At 44.7% G+C, this 14,904-nt stretch overlaps 1 protein-coding gene across 5 annotated transcripts in view; it reads left to right on the top strand.

Moving 5' to 3' along the window:
• The window catches only part of PDE10A (phosphodiesterase 10A), a 574,288-nt gene that overhangs the window by 192,002 nt on the left and 367,382 nt on the right, over window positions 1-14,904 (top strand). Inside the window, exon 1 of one of the 5 annotated variants that reach the window (XM_073337887.1) lies at window positions 9,153-9,310. The exons of the other annotated variants lie outside the window; for them this stretch is intronic. The gene's annotated coding sequence lies outside the window, so the exon portion shown is untranslated. Of the gene's footprint in view, window positions 1-9,152; window positions 9,311-14,904 lie in introns of those variants that run through there. 5 annotated transcript variants of the gene reach the window in all.

Genomic DNA, 14,904 nt, shown 5'->3' with positions numbered 1-14,904 from the left:
GTGTCAGGGTGCCAGATTCCTGTTAAGAAAAATAAATTGCAATTTTAAATTTATTAAAAACTTCTTTCATTAACATTCATAAGCACAGCAATGATCTGAAATTTGAGGATAAGGGAAGAGGCAACTGTAATGATTGGATGCCAGCATCAGATTTATGCAGAAAATGGAATGCAATAGACACTAGTAAAGTACATCTGCCAAGTTACTGTGTGACAATCCCTTGCTCCATGTAACTTAACTGTAAAAGCAGAAAACAAACCAGTAACACTATAAACAAATCGGTATTTAGCTGGCTCTGTGTGGATATATCCAAAAGCAAAAATGAATATTGTATTAGCTACTAATTTTAAATGCAATAATGGAAAATTACTTTATAAAGCCATGACTTTATTGTGTGTGCCTGTTGGATGAAGCACATTATCCACCTCTAGTGGACCAGAACCATGCTTGAATATCTACACGCTTTTGAAGCCTGATGCTGAAGGGTCACTGAGTGATTTCAATTCCCCCTAAAGTCAATAGGAGCTGCTGGGATTCAGCATTTTACAAGATTGGGCATTAAACATGAGAAGATTAAGATTCCCCAAGCCAGTCCCTAAAGCCACACGCCAGTGGTTAACAAGTTTTATTGTGCCAAAATCCCTGCCACATATGTTTGTTTGGTCACACTATTTAACCTTTGTTGTTCACCTTTTAAACTCGAAGGATTGAATCTCTACTGCGTACATACAATAGTAACTTTAATCCTTTGCCAGCCAAAATCATGTGTCAAAAGGATGCTTTGCATGTGTGAAGTATCTGACTACTGCTTTACCTAGCTTCAGTTGCATATTTCCCCAACACATGCCATTGACAGGTAGCAGATCTCCAGCAGGTAATCCTTTTCCATAGGTTGACAAAATTTAGTAATGCTGAAGTGTTTGTTGTATCCAGTATAGGTAGGGCCCTTCACTTTCAGTTTTTATTTTATTTAATTTTTCTTGGGAATTTATCTGTTTTTATTACCACAAGAACAAAAAAGACGAAAATCAGTGCAAAAACTATTAATTTTCTGGGTAAATATCAGGGTTTATTTTGGTGGATGGAAAGACGGGGGGAAGTATTCAGTAGATTAATGCTTAGAGAAATGGAATTCAGTGTGGTTTTCTGCAGAACTAAAACAGAACTCAGAACACAGTGCCACCTCTGAGTTTAAGAAAACAATGTATCTCTGATCCCCAAATAACTTTTCATTTGACTGAAGAGTTTGCTGTTGCAGACTTAGAACTATTAGTCTCTAAATATTTACATTTAATAATTGGGCCACACCATTTGCAGCGCATACACTCAACTTCATCCTTTTCTCCTGTTTTTTTTTTAAACTTTTGAATACTTCCTTGTGTTCTGAAATGTATTCTGATACAGATTTTCATTTTTTTCCCATTTAGTGTGTCAAATCTTTAAACCGTTATCTGCTAACAGCTTGAAATGTGTATGAGGTGGGCGTGAGATTCATCAGTACGTTCAGATGTGCATGCACTTCAGAGCCTGCATATGTGTCTGTTTGATGTATCTTCTGGACTAATGCATAGCCTTACTTCAACAGGCAGTTTTGCATATACGCACAGACTAATGTATTGTTGTAATACTGTACACATATTTCATGCAACGTGTTGGTTTTTTAGGAAAATACAATTTTTTTATATATTTGAATGATACAAAAGTAGGGTGAAAATCAGAAAAAAATGAATAATACTTTTGTAAAACCTAGGAATTCTTCAATAAAAATTGGTTTAAACGGAAAACAAAGGGGCTTAAGTATAGGGCAGGAGTCAGTACTAGTTTGACTCTATTGGAGTAATCTGTCTTTCACACTTAAGTTTTTCTGTATGTAAAATGGGATAATTATATTTATCACATTTGGAAAGCACTTTGAGCTCTGATGAAGTGCTAGTATGAAATGTTTCAAATGTGGTCATGAAAGTTAGGTACGTAATTTTGCATTTGGTCACCTGAAATAGGTGGTTTACCCCCACCCCAGAGGTGCTGAGCATATACAAGTATAATGGAAGCTGCAAGTATGTCTTTGAAGACTGGACTACTTTTGTTTTAGGTGCCAAACTATGGAATTAACTTTATGGACCTGACTTTGAAAATTTTGACCTATCAGGACTTACAGTAAGTACTTAAAAGCAGGTATTTATGTGCTAAATTCTGGATTTAGGTGTCTAACTTCCCGCATCTGAATTGGAAAACGAGGCCATGATTTTCACAAGTGACTTTGAGTGCCCAACTTGACACCTTACTGAGGCCTGATGTTTGGAAAGTGCCACTCTGAAAATCAGGCATCTCAAAGGTTTCTCAAGTGAGGAACTCAAAATTACTAGTCACTTTTGAAAACCTTGGCCTTATAACATAAATGCACCCAATGCGTCTCTGTTTGAGAAGCAACCATTTACATTATGTACAAGAAAGTTATGAGCGGAAACACTGCCTCCGAGGAACTCATGTCATCAAAATTCCTGTTGAGAACATTAGGCCTTGTCTACACTACAGAGTTTTGTTGAAGTGAGTTACACTAACTATCAAAAGTGTTTATAATTATCTGACTTGTGCATGTTCACACAATGCTCCTTCTGTTGGTGGAGAGTGTCCACAGTTGGTGCTCTAGCATCATCTGTAAGAGCAGTGCACTGTGGGTAGCTCTCCCACTGTGCAACTCACCACCTTCTACAGCTAGGAGTTCTGGGAAGGCAGAGTGGATTGCAGTGCATCATGAGTGCTGGCTCAACGTCCCATGATGCATTTTTTTCTGACCCCATCATTCAATGGGCTTCCAACTGCATTTTGTGGCATTTTTCAATGGTCCATGTTTACTGTGCACCCACCATCTCTGCCCAAAAGCATGGATCCTGCACTGCTCTCCACTGTTGAGGTTGCTATTATAGACTCGTAGGACTGGAAGGGACCTTGAGAGGTCATCTAGTCCAGTCCCCTGCACTCATGGCAAGACTAAGTATTTTCTAGACCATTCCTGACAGGTGTTTGTCTAACCTACTCTTAAAAATCTCCCATGATGGAGATTTCACAACCTCCCTAGGCAATTTATTCCAGCGCTTAACCATCCTGACAGGAAGTTTTCCCTAATGTCCAACCTAAACCTCCCTTGCTACAATTTAAGCCCGTTGCTTCTTGTCTTATCCTCAGAGGTTAAGAAGAACAATTTTTCTCCCTCCTCCTTGTAACAACTTTTTACATACTTGAAAACTGTTATCATTTCCCCGCTCTGTCTTCTATTTTCCAGACTAAACAAACCTAATTTTTTCAGTCTTCCCTCATAGGTCATGTTTTCTTAGGGTGATCAGACAGCAAGTGTGAAAAATCAGGATGGGTGTGGGGGACTAATACGCGCCTACATAAGACAAAGCCCCAAACATCGGGACTGTCCCTATAAAATTGGAACATCTGGTCATCCTGTGTTTTCTAGACCTTTAATCATTTTTGTCACTCTTCTCTGGATTCTCTCCAATTTGTCCACATCTTTCCTGAACTGGACACAATACTCCAGCTGAAGCCTAATCAGCGCAGAGTAGAGTGGAAGAATTACTTCTCATGTCTTGCTTACAACACTCCTGCTAATACATTCCAGAATGATGTTGGCGTTTTTTTTGCAACAGTGTTACACTGTTGACTCATATTTAGCTTGTGGTCCACCATGACCCCCAGATCCATTTCTGCAGCACTCCTTCCTAGGCAGTCATTTCCCATTTTGTATGTGTGCAACTGATTGTTCCTTCCTAAATGGAGTACTTTGCATTTGTCCTTATTGAATTTCATCCTATTTACTTCCGACCATTTCTCCAGTTTGTCCAGATCATTTTGAATTTTAATCCTATCCTCCAAAGCACTTGCAACCCCTACCAGCTTGGTATCATCCACAAACTTTATAAGTGTACTCTCTATGCCATTATCTAAATCATTGATGAAGATATTGAACAGAACCGGATCCAGAACCGATCCCTGCGGGACCCCACCTGTCATGTTCTGCCAGCATGACTGTGAATCACTGATAACTACTGTATGGGAATAGTTTTCCAACCAGTTTTGCATCCACCTTATAGTAGCTCCATCTACGTTGTGTTTCCCTAGTTTGCTGATGAGAAGGTTATGTGAGACAGTATCAAAAGCTTTACTAAAGTCAAGATATAGCACGTCTACTGCTTTGTGGATGGTCATGCCTGATGTGCTGTGTGCCCTGGAAAGAAACAACACCAGGTTACTTTTGGCATTCACAGAGCAGCTGCACATGGTGGACTGTTGCTTTAAGGTCTTGGGAAACAAGTGCTGAATGGTGATATCGTGTCATTGTGCAGGCCTGGATGATGAACAGGGGCTGCAGGATTCCACCTTCCTGGAAACGTGTGCAGAGCTCACACCAGCATTGCGGTGGAAGAACACCAAAATGAGAGCTGGTGGAGACATGCATGGCGATTGCTGTGTAAATTCCAGACTGCTACCAGTCAGTTGCAGAACAGTTTGAAGTCAAGAAGCCCACTGTTGGGGGCTGCAGTAACAGAAGAGTGTAGGGCCATTAATTGCATTCTGCTATGAAGGACTGTGACTCTTGGCAACGTGCATGAAATAGTGGATGGTTTTGTGGCAATGGGATTCCCTAACTATGGCGGGGCGATAAATGGCACGCATATCCCTATTTTGGCCCCGGACCATCTTGTGACGGAGTACATCAATAGAAAGAGGTACTTCTCTATGGTAATGCAGGTGCTTTTGGATCACCGTCGGCGTTTCACTGACATCAACATGGGGTGGCCAGGGAAGATGCATGGTGTATGCATCTTCAGGAGTACTGGCCTGTACAGAAAGTAAGCGGGGACTTTCTTTCCAGACCAGTGGGGGATGTTGAAATGCCCATAGTGATTCTGGGAGACCCAGCCAACCTTTACTCCCATGGCTTATGAAGCCTTATATGGGAAAGCTGGACAGCAGCCAGGAGCGCTTCAGTAATAGGCTGAGCAGGTGCAGAATGACTGTTGAATGTGCCTCTGGCAGATTAAAAGCACACTGGCACTGCCTTTATGGCAGGTTAGATCTAAATGAGGAAAATATTCCTATGGTCAAAGCAGCCTGCTGTGTGCTCCATAATATTTGTGAGGCTAAGGGTGAAAAGTTTCCCCTGGCATGGAACATGGAGGTGGAGCACCTGGTGACTGATTATGTGCAGCCAGATACCAGGACTATGCGGGGCACGCAACCCGGGGGAGGGAGGCTATTCGAATCAGGGAGGTCTTGAGGCACCATTTTGACAATGAGCACTAGTAATGTCTTTCTGTAGAGCACTCTACCATGTTTTGTTAATTTGCTGCCTTGCATGAAAATTTTGATCCCTGATCAGGATTTGTAGTCTGCAAATGATCCAATTGCCACTGTGTGTTAATTTCAGCAGTAACCACCGTGGGTAGGAGACAAATAAAGATGATCTTTCATATAATGTTTTCATTAAATACCAGTTAACCACACACAACACTTGGTGGGAAGGGAGATAACGCTGAAGGGCAGTGTAAGCGCTCATAGCTGTGTGTAAGTGCAGCTATCATTTTGGAAGCTGTCCAAAGGGTGGAGTGTACAGGGTACCGAGACAGGCTGGGAGGTTGCAAGGACTGTGTGAGAGTTTGGGGAGGGCATAGCAAGCAGTTCTGTATCGGTTGCAGGGGAGGTGAGCATGCATGAATTCAACCTGCAGCGTGATTAGGGACTGCGACATCTGTTTGGTGATCCTCCACTTTTGTCATCCTCTCCTGGCCTGTTAAAATTCACTCCTGGCTATCCTTTCTGTCCTGCCTGTCTATTTTATAATTTTTTTAAAGTCTCTCTCCACGCCCTACATTCTTGTTTATCATCCTCTGAGGATTGAATCACCTCTTGAAACATGTTGTCCTTGCTCCTCCTTGGTCGTTTCCTTAGCGGGTGGAGGCACTCTGCAGGTGTGTAGGCAGGGGTGAAAGTAAGTTAGTGGACTTACCAGTACGCTGGAGTCCTGAACAGGGGGCATGGCCTCAACTGGAAGAGGCAGGGCCTTAAGTCCCCGGGCCCTTTAAATCTTGATTTAAAGGGCCAGGGCTCCAGCTGCAGTAGTGGCAGCTGGGAGCCCGGGGCCCTTTAAATCACCCCTGAGCTACCAGCTGCAGAGGCGGCTGGGAGCCCTGGGGCTCGGGGGCAATTTAAAAGGCCCAGGGCCCAAGCTGCTGCTACTGCAGCGGAGCCCTGGGCCCTCTACATCACTGAGGAGCCCTGGGGGCTCCCGGTGATGTGCAGAGCTTTAAAGGGCCTGGGGCTCCACTGTGGTAACATCTTACAGAGCCCCGAGACCTTTAAATCCCCATCTGAGCCCTGCTGCCTGAGCCCTGGGATAGCGGTGGCCGGGCTCCACTAGGGATTTAAAAGGCCCCGGGGCTCCAGCCACTGCTACCACCCGGGCTCTTTAAATGCCCGCCGGAGCCCCACCGCCGCTACCCCAGGGCTTTGGCAGCAGGGCTCAGGCAGGGATTTCAAGGGCACCGGGAGGGTAGTGGGGGCTGGAGCTCCGGGGCCCTTGAAAAATCCCCGCCTGAGCCCTGCCACTGCCGCTACCCCAGGGCTCAGGCAGCAGGGCTCAGGCGGGGATTTCAAGGGCTTGGGGCTCCAGCCGCCGCTACCGCCGCGGTCCTTTACATCCCCTCAGAGCCCCACCGCCGCTACCTCAGGGCTTTGGCAGCAGGGCTCAGGCAGGGATTTAAAGGGCCCCAGGAGGGTAGTGGGGGCTGGAGCTCTGGGGTCCTTTAAATCCCCGCCAGAGCCCCACCTCAGCCGCTACCCCAGGGCTCAGGCAGCAGGGCTCAGGCCGGGATTTAAAGGGTCCTGGGGCAGTAGGAGCGGCTGGAGCTCCGGTGCCCTTTAAATCCCCACCAGAGCCCCGCCTCCGCTACCCCGGGGCTCGGGCAGCAGGGCTCAGGCTGGGATTTAAAGGGCCCCGGGGCAGTAGCAATGGCTGGAGCTCCGAGACCCTTTAAATCCCCGCCAGAGCCCCACCTCTGCTACCCTGGGGCTCAGGCAGCAGGGCTCAGGCCGGGATTTAAAGGGTCCTGGGGCAGTAGGAGTGGCTGGAGCTCCGGTGCCCTTTAAATCCCCACCAGAGCCCCACCTCTGCTACCCTGGGGCTCAGGCAGCAGGGCTCAGGCTGGGATTTAAAGGGCCCTGGGGCAGTAGGAGCGGCTGGAGCTCTGGTGCCCTTTAAATCTCCACCAGAGCCCCGCCGCCGCTACCCCAGGGCTCGGGCAGCAGGGCTCAGGCCGGGATTTAAAGGGTCCGGGGTGGAGGTAGCAGCGGCTGGAGCTCCGGGGCCCTTTAAATCCTGGCCGCAGCCCCACCGCCACTACCCCAGGGCTTTAAATTGCCCTCTGGGAAAGCCGGTCCTGGTACGGCGCACTGGCTCTTACCGGTACGCCATACCTGGGCGTACCGGCTTACTTTCACCTCTGTGTGTAGGGGGCTCTCCTGAAAGCCACATCTGCAGAAGCAAACAATAAACAGAAGCATGATTGTTAGTGCACTTACAGCATTGAATCATTATAGTAAAATACACCTCTTTTTAAATACGAATCAGTTTCTCACTGTCCCTGAGCAAGCGCACAGCTTGGCAAATGCCCTAAATATTGTGCGTTCGGCCCATGGAAGGCAGAGGGGGCTCAAGATGGGGCAAAGGATCTACATGGCTTTTTAAGGAGATCACTGCAGGTGACTAGGACAAACTTGTAAATTCAGCCACCATTTTCCACAGGCAGGAGTCATTGTAGTTGATATCTTCCTCCTGAGGGCAAACAAGGATGCATAGGCGCATCTCCTGCATGTGTGCAGCTTCAGATCGGGTCACTGTGCTGCTCGCTTATGTGCCGCTTTGATCGCTGCACAAGCGATTTCTGATTGATGTGGGAAAGTTTCCTACAATGGGGGAAAGATCAAAGCTGCTCTGCTAAGGAACCTTCAGCCGAGGATTGGCGAGTACCTCCAGGAAAGTTTCCTAGAGATTTCTATGGAGGATTCCTGCAAAATCTCTGCCACACTGCTTAGCTTCACAAGGGAATGTGAAGCACACAACAGCTAATAATATACATTTCTATCTCTTCACCCACTTCTAGAATATAACAAAGCAAAGGACAGCTCTACCTCATAACTGAGCAGCATCAACTCAAAAAGATGACTTACCAGAGCTCCCCTCTCTTGCGTCATGCACGCCAGCGACAGTACTGGCTAGAACCCTCCGGAGTTGAGAAGTGGTCCTGGCTCCGCATGGTACCGGATGATCCTATTGCTTGTCCTCCAACTCGAACTCCTCATCCACAACTTCATCCTCTGGGGGTGATTCCACTGGCTCCAGCTCTGCTGCAGTATCCGCAAGGCTCTCGGCAGTGGAAGTGGGATTGCTGCCAAGGATGGCATCCAGCTCTTTCTAGAAGTGGCAGGTCTTCGGTGCAGCACCAGAGTGACGGTTTGAATTCATTGCCTTCTGGTTCTCCTGCCTCAGCTACTTGGTCTTTGCAGGGCACTGATGCATGTCCCATTCATAACCCTTCTCCAGCATGCCACGAGAAATCTGACCTTGCATGTCGAAGTTCCTATGGCTGGAGCGGAGCGAAGACTGCACAGCCTGCTTTCCCCACAGAGCCAATAACTCAGGTGTGCTCCAAGCGGGAGAGGGTGGCTCCATGCAGCAAACGATGGTCAGCTCAGAAGATGCAATATGAGCTCTCTATGCTGAGCAAATAGGAAGTAGAATTCCAAAAATCCCTGGGCCTTTAAAGCGGAAGGGGTGGATGTTTTGTGTACCTGGGTGGAGGGCAGCAAGTTCAAACTGCTGACCAGAGCGGTCAGGATGGGAATTATGGGACATCTCCTGGAGGCCATTTACAGTAACATAACCAAACGCAGTGTCTACCCTGACACTTTGTCGATTATAACTTTACTGCAAAAACCTCCACTCCTCTCACTGAGGTGATTTTATTTTTTCAGCAAAGCAGGAGAGTTTTGTCGGCAGGAGGAGCATTGGAGCATGTACACCTCCAATGAAAGCTGACTTTTGTTGACAAAATTCTGTAGTGTAGACAAGACCTTATTGTACCCAGTTTTTTGCCAAAGTTTTAAAAGGGCATGTTCTTAATTTGGATTTATTTTGTTTTACATATAGAGAACGGAACAGCCCTTTAATGGTCTGACTCAACCTTGCGTTGCATTCCAGGCTTTGACTGTGCAAGGGAGCACACGTGTAGATTGAGCCCTTGAGGTAACTGCAGAAATTATATGTATTTGATCCATCATCTTTTACATGAATCAACCTTTAGCGCTGTTCGACTGCTGCTATTGATTTTTTTAATGCACTAGAGCCCTCTGAGCTTTTGTTCTTTCTGCTCCCTGTGCCTAATTTTTTACCTTTTTCAATTAAAATAAAAAAAAAAAGACAGCTAGGTTTAAAATTTCAGAAAAAAACCTGCAGCTGTAAATTGCATCTTCTTTATAAGAGTGTCCTTGGGAAGGAAGATTAGAGTAAAAAGGTGATAATCATAAGCAGTTGGAAAGGATGACTGTAAAGCAATGAATGGAAAATTAGTGTGCACACTAATTCCAGTAAAACAGCAAGACCTAAATAAATAAATAAATGCTGCGTGTGGGTAGAGGGTGGGGGAATGTAATGGAGGGAAGATTGATTACTGGCAGATGGTGGTAATAACCCCATTAAATAATATATTTAGCTCCGTTTGTTCCGCTTTAAGTGTCTGAACCTTGCTGTTAGAGGCCATGTGCAAAATAGTGATCATACGAACATGAATCTATGAACCTGGAAACAAGGGGCTAGATCCTCAGGCCTATCTGAGCATCACTTGGCTCAGGACCTGAGCATATGTCTTCCTGATCCTGACTGGAAGCTGATTTAGCCCTCAGTTAAAGTTAGAGCAGCTTTTGGGCTTCTCTAATTTGTGCCCAGCTGGAGTATCCCCCAGTGGGTTGTTCTGGTCATTGGCAGAATGCTGGAATACAAGGGTTTTTTTAGCCTTGTCCCCTTACTCCCCACTATAGTCTCTATGGTGGAGAAGCCATGAGAGAGTGATGGAGAGCCAGCTATATCAGCCCTACATCAGCTAGGGATTCCCCTTTATGCTGGGAGAATCCTTGTACAGCCAGATAAAGTGGCTTTGTGGTTGTTTTGTACTCGCAGACTGGCTCAGAGTTGCTGCAGCAAGGGCCAGGGTTTGCTCCAATGGATTTGAAATAAATCAACAAATACTTCTATACCTCTGTGTGGGTGGGTGGGTGGTGGTGTTCTGACAGCTGTTCTTGGAAACTGTTGGTGTGGTGATGTCAGCCTGCTTAGTCAATGACTTTCCTGCAAGTAGTTCACTAGCTATTCCTAGAAATACATAAGAAATCCCAGGTAATAGTGCTGGAACTTGAAAGGCTCTAACTAAAATTTAAGGATGCGGGTGGGGAGAAGCAGAAAGTTTATTGTGATGAGTGAGTGTATAAAGTATGTTCTTCAAACTCCAGCCCCAACTCCGCAGCCTTTACTCATCCAGTGAAGTCAGAAGGATTAATCACATGAGAGAGTCTTGCAGGGTGAGGCCAGTGTATTCTGGCAGCTATATACCACAGTGATATTTCCGTCAGAGAGATTGCTTGTCGGAAAACTGCCAAGTAATATATAAAATATTTGAATCTCTACATCTACCACATAAACTGTTCAGAGCTCTGCAGACACTGAATTGGTCTCAGATGCTTCTAAATTTTTTTTTAAATTCAGGTTCTGCTATTTTAAAAGCCCTATTTAGAGTGGCTGGCACACCAAGGGGCAGCTGCAGGGAGCAGTATATAGGTACTACATCTGAGTCAGTGCCTTGGGAAGACAAAGGAGGTAATGCCCCTTAAGCAGTCCTTCCCCTCCTGACATGCTTGATCTCTGTATATGGGTTAGACACAATCTGGCTCTGAATATTTATTTTAACTCTCAAATTATGATTAATCACTGCAGTGTTTCCTTGAAGCTTGGGTAGGAGACGTGGCCATCAGATGGCACTGCGTGAATGCAGACAGGTCCCTTTCTGATTCTGTCTTGGGCTACTACTGGGGAAACTATTATAAACCAGTCAGACCTAATTAATCTGATTCTATTTTTGTCCATGCTAATTCTGTCTGGATTAAAAATCATTTCAGTTTATTAAATTATTGGTGAATGTGTATAATGCAGTTCTCCTTCATGCTGTGAGGCTGAACACCATGCCTGTCCTTTCAAGAAACCAAATGCACAGATAAATTAGGGCCTGCTCCTGCTCTTACGGCGAGCAAGAACAAATCTCCCTGGACTTCGGTGGTGCAAGAGACGCTTAATGCAGATTAAATTAATTGGGTGGGTGTTCTCTTATTTAGCTCACTTTTGGTAGACCAGAAAGTGGCATAAGCAACCCGTCATTTCAGCAGATCCTTGTGTCTGCCCTCTAACTCTTCTACTTATCCAGTCACATATATACATAGTAAATGTGACTGGATGAGTAGACGCATTAGAGAGCAGACACAAGGATCAGCTGAAGCAACCTGTCATTTATGCCTCTTTCCTGTCTCGTGAAAGTGACCTATATAATTGAACTGGTAAAAAGAATTCAGCACAAGAAAGGACAAGACAAAATAGTTAGTTTCCCTCCACACATGCATCCCCCTCAAAAAAGAAAAAAAAAACACACCTACCAAAAACCCCCACCCCTAAAAGCTTGTATAAATAAGTCTGAAAAAGTCTACAATTTCAGGAAATATGTAACTTTTGGTACATTGTTTTCATTAAAAACATCTCAGAATGGCAAAATGTCAGATGTCAGTAGATGTGGTCTACTGTCTGTAGGCCCTGTAGTACAGCCACACACCTAAGTAGTCCCAATGATTTTCTTATTTCTATTCCCATGAATAAGGTGTCTACAGTATTAGGCCCTAAAAAAGGGGACTGACAAATCAGGACATTTGGGTTCCATTCCACATTAATTTTTCGTGTGACCTGGGACAAGTCACTCATCTTCAGATTGCCTTGCAGTAAAATTGGTATAAGACACAGACACAAGTGTGCCCAGACACTACAATGATGGACAGTCTATCAATGCTTGTAACAAATATAGCTCAGGGCTACATAATTAGTGTATATTTATATTTGGAAAAAGCAAATCTATCTTGTACAATATAAAGATTTTTGTGTAACCTTGTAGATGGGCAAAACAGAAGTGATGGCTTTTGTTTTGTAAAACCTTCCTGCTTGGGTTATTTTGCAAAGCCAAGATTGGGGTTGGATCAGAATGGATTCCATTTTTAACTGGACCATTGAAGATCAGGAGGGTTTTGTTTAATTGATTTCAGCTTTTATGCACTCCATGTTTTCATAAGTGATAATGCTTGGGGATGGGACCTGTAAAACCACAAACAAACCCCACCATCCAAATAAAATAGGGAAATTTAGAAAATGTTCAGGTGATCAAACATAGCAAAAGTAGCTAGTAAATAATACGTAGAAGGATTAAAGCGCCCCCTCCCCGAGCCCCGCTGTCAGAGCCCCTGGGGTAGCGGCAGCAGGACTCCGGCGGTGATTTAAAGGGCCCAGAGCTCCACTGCGGTAGCGGTGCCCAGAGCCCGGGGCTCTTTAAATTGCCCCTGAGCGCCAGGGCTCCCAGCTGCCTCTGCAGCTGGTAGCTCTGGGGGAGATTTAAAGGCCCTGGGGCTCCCAGCTACAGCCGGAGCCCTGTGGCCTTTAAATGTTGATTTAAAGGGCCCGCCCCGCCCCGCCTCTTCCGGTTGAGGCCATGCCTCTTCTGGTCGAGGCCATGCCCCCTGCTCAGGACTCCAGAGTACTGGTAAGTCCTTTTAAGTTACTTTCACCCCTGATATGTTTCTTAAATGGAACCCTGACTTTATGTCCTTAATTTCTTAGCCTCACTGTTGCATTAATTTGTATGATGATAGCAATGATATCCTTGCCCCTCTTGTTTCCTCAAGAATAATTGGATTCCCGTGTTGTGACTACACTACTTGGCCTTCATTCTTGTATCTTATCCCTTCAGGAATTGGATTATTGTATTTGTAAAAGAGAGAGGACCATGGTGTTATTGCTTAGTAGGTGAATCCCAAATGTTATGTAGGTATTGGATGTGTTCCCCACACCCCAAAGGTATCCCCATCTCCTTCCCTTCTCCAGGTCCCTTCCTCTGACCAACAAGACCCCAGCCCTCTTCTGACGACTCTGCCCCACCCTCCAGTGTTTTCCCTCTGCTGCTGGCCTTTCTCTCTACAGTCTCATGCGGTCAATGATATGTTTTAAGGGTTATGGTGTCAATGTAGTTAAAATTAATAGCCTTGCTGCATGATCTCTTTTTTTAACAGTAACGGACTGTGATTTAGCAGTAGGAGATACTCAGTATCATTCCAGATCCTAATTAAACTAGTCTGATCCACATCTGTGTGTGTGTGATTTAATTTTGGAGTATAAATTTCCATGAAATAGCTGTGCAGAACAGATGTATACCGGGTTATAAAATGATACACTGAACAAGGTCTTGCTTGGTAACTTGTTTCTATTATGGAATCTTTTGAGTAATTTGGCCAGGGCAGTTAGTGTTACTTATAGAAAATGGAAAAGATTTAATGAAAAACTTTCACTTTTTGTTTTGAAAGAATTTCATAATATGGTCAGCTATGGTTAATCACTAAGCCAGAACCTAGGGTATTAGTGGGGCCTATTAAAAATGTGCTCACGAAAATTAGACCTATATTGGTTTCTTCTTAAGATGTCTGGACTGGGATTTTAGTCACTGGCGCAGCTTTTGGGGTGCAAAACCGAGGAGACGCTATTTAAACCTGTGTATCTGACCTCAATACAAACTAATGCCACACTGCAGTAAACGCTGTCTTCACCAAGGGGTTTGTGTGTGCATAGCTGCACCAGCGGCTAACATCCCAATGTAGACATGGCTGTCTGTTTCCCAATGGAGCCCGTTTTGTAGCCTGGCTGTCTGTTTTGTTCTGGTTATACAGTGCCCAGCACAATGGGGTCCTGGTCAAGATTGGGGCTCAGAGATGCTACAATAATACAAATAAATGACAAATGTTACTATTAAGTTGCACGTTTAGCCCAAAGATTTTTTTTTTTTTTTTTTTTGCTGCATGTGCCCACTCAAGCCATTTTTTCTCACTGCTGTCAGGAACATTACAAAACAGCAAAAGGAATGATTCTGGAGCAGCCCAGATATTGGCTGATTTCAGGAGGCTGTGAGCGAGCAAACTGCTTGTTTTGGGAATAAATGAAACTTGGCATGCAAGGTCTCTGCACAAGAGGAAGTTTAGGAAAAAAGGTTGTTTAGGAAAAAAGAAGTTAATGGTTTTGGATGGTGTTTGTACACTGCTCTAAAATAGGAACAGCAAAGCTTAGCGTTTTGGAAAAAAGATCTTTTTTGCAACAATTTATTTCATGTCATGCAAAATCCTGTCTTTTAAAGGCAGAACTCTTTGGTTTTAATGTGTGGGTGTGATGTTGCACTCCATATGATTTTATGAAAATATGCTAATGAGTGTGAATATAATGTAACTGGAATATGCTTCATGAAAAAGGTCTCTTGTAAGGTATCCTTACAAAGCTTATAATCTACTGAGTGGGGTCATCCTATTTGTATAAATGTATAATTCTTGTATCTGAAACTAGAAATATGAAATATAATTCTCAGGTTCTATTGCAAAGTGTGGGCCATTAATGGTGGTTTGGAATCTTGATGGCTCCCATCAACTGGGATAATTGGTTGTAAATGGCTCTGTTTACTTGCAAGACTTCCTGTGAGTCAGGCCAGGAAGAATGAAGGTTTG

This window comes from Lepidochelys kempii, chromosome 3 (assembly GCF_965140265.1).
Source record: "Lepidochelys kempii isolate rLepKem1 chromosome 3, rLepKem1.hap2, whole genome shotgun sequence".
NCBI classification, from domain to species: domain Eukaryota; kingdom Metazoa; phylum Chordata; order Testudines; family Cheloniidae; genus Lepidochelys; species Lepidochelys kempii.
This window is presented reverse-complemented; position numbering and strand designations above follow the sequence as displayed.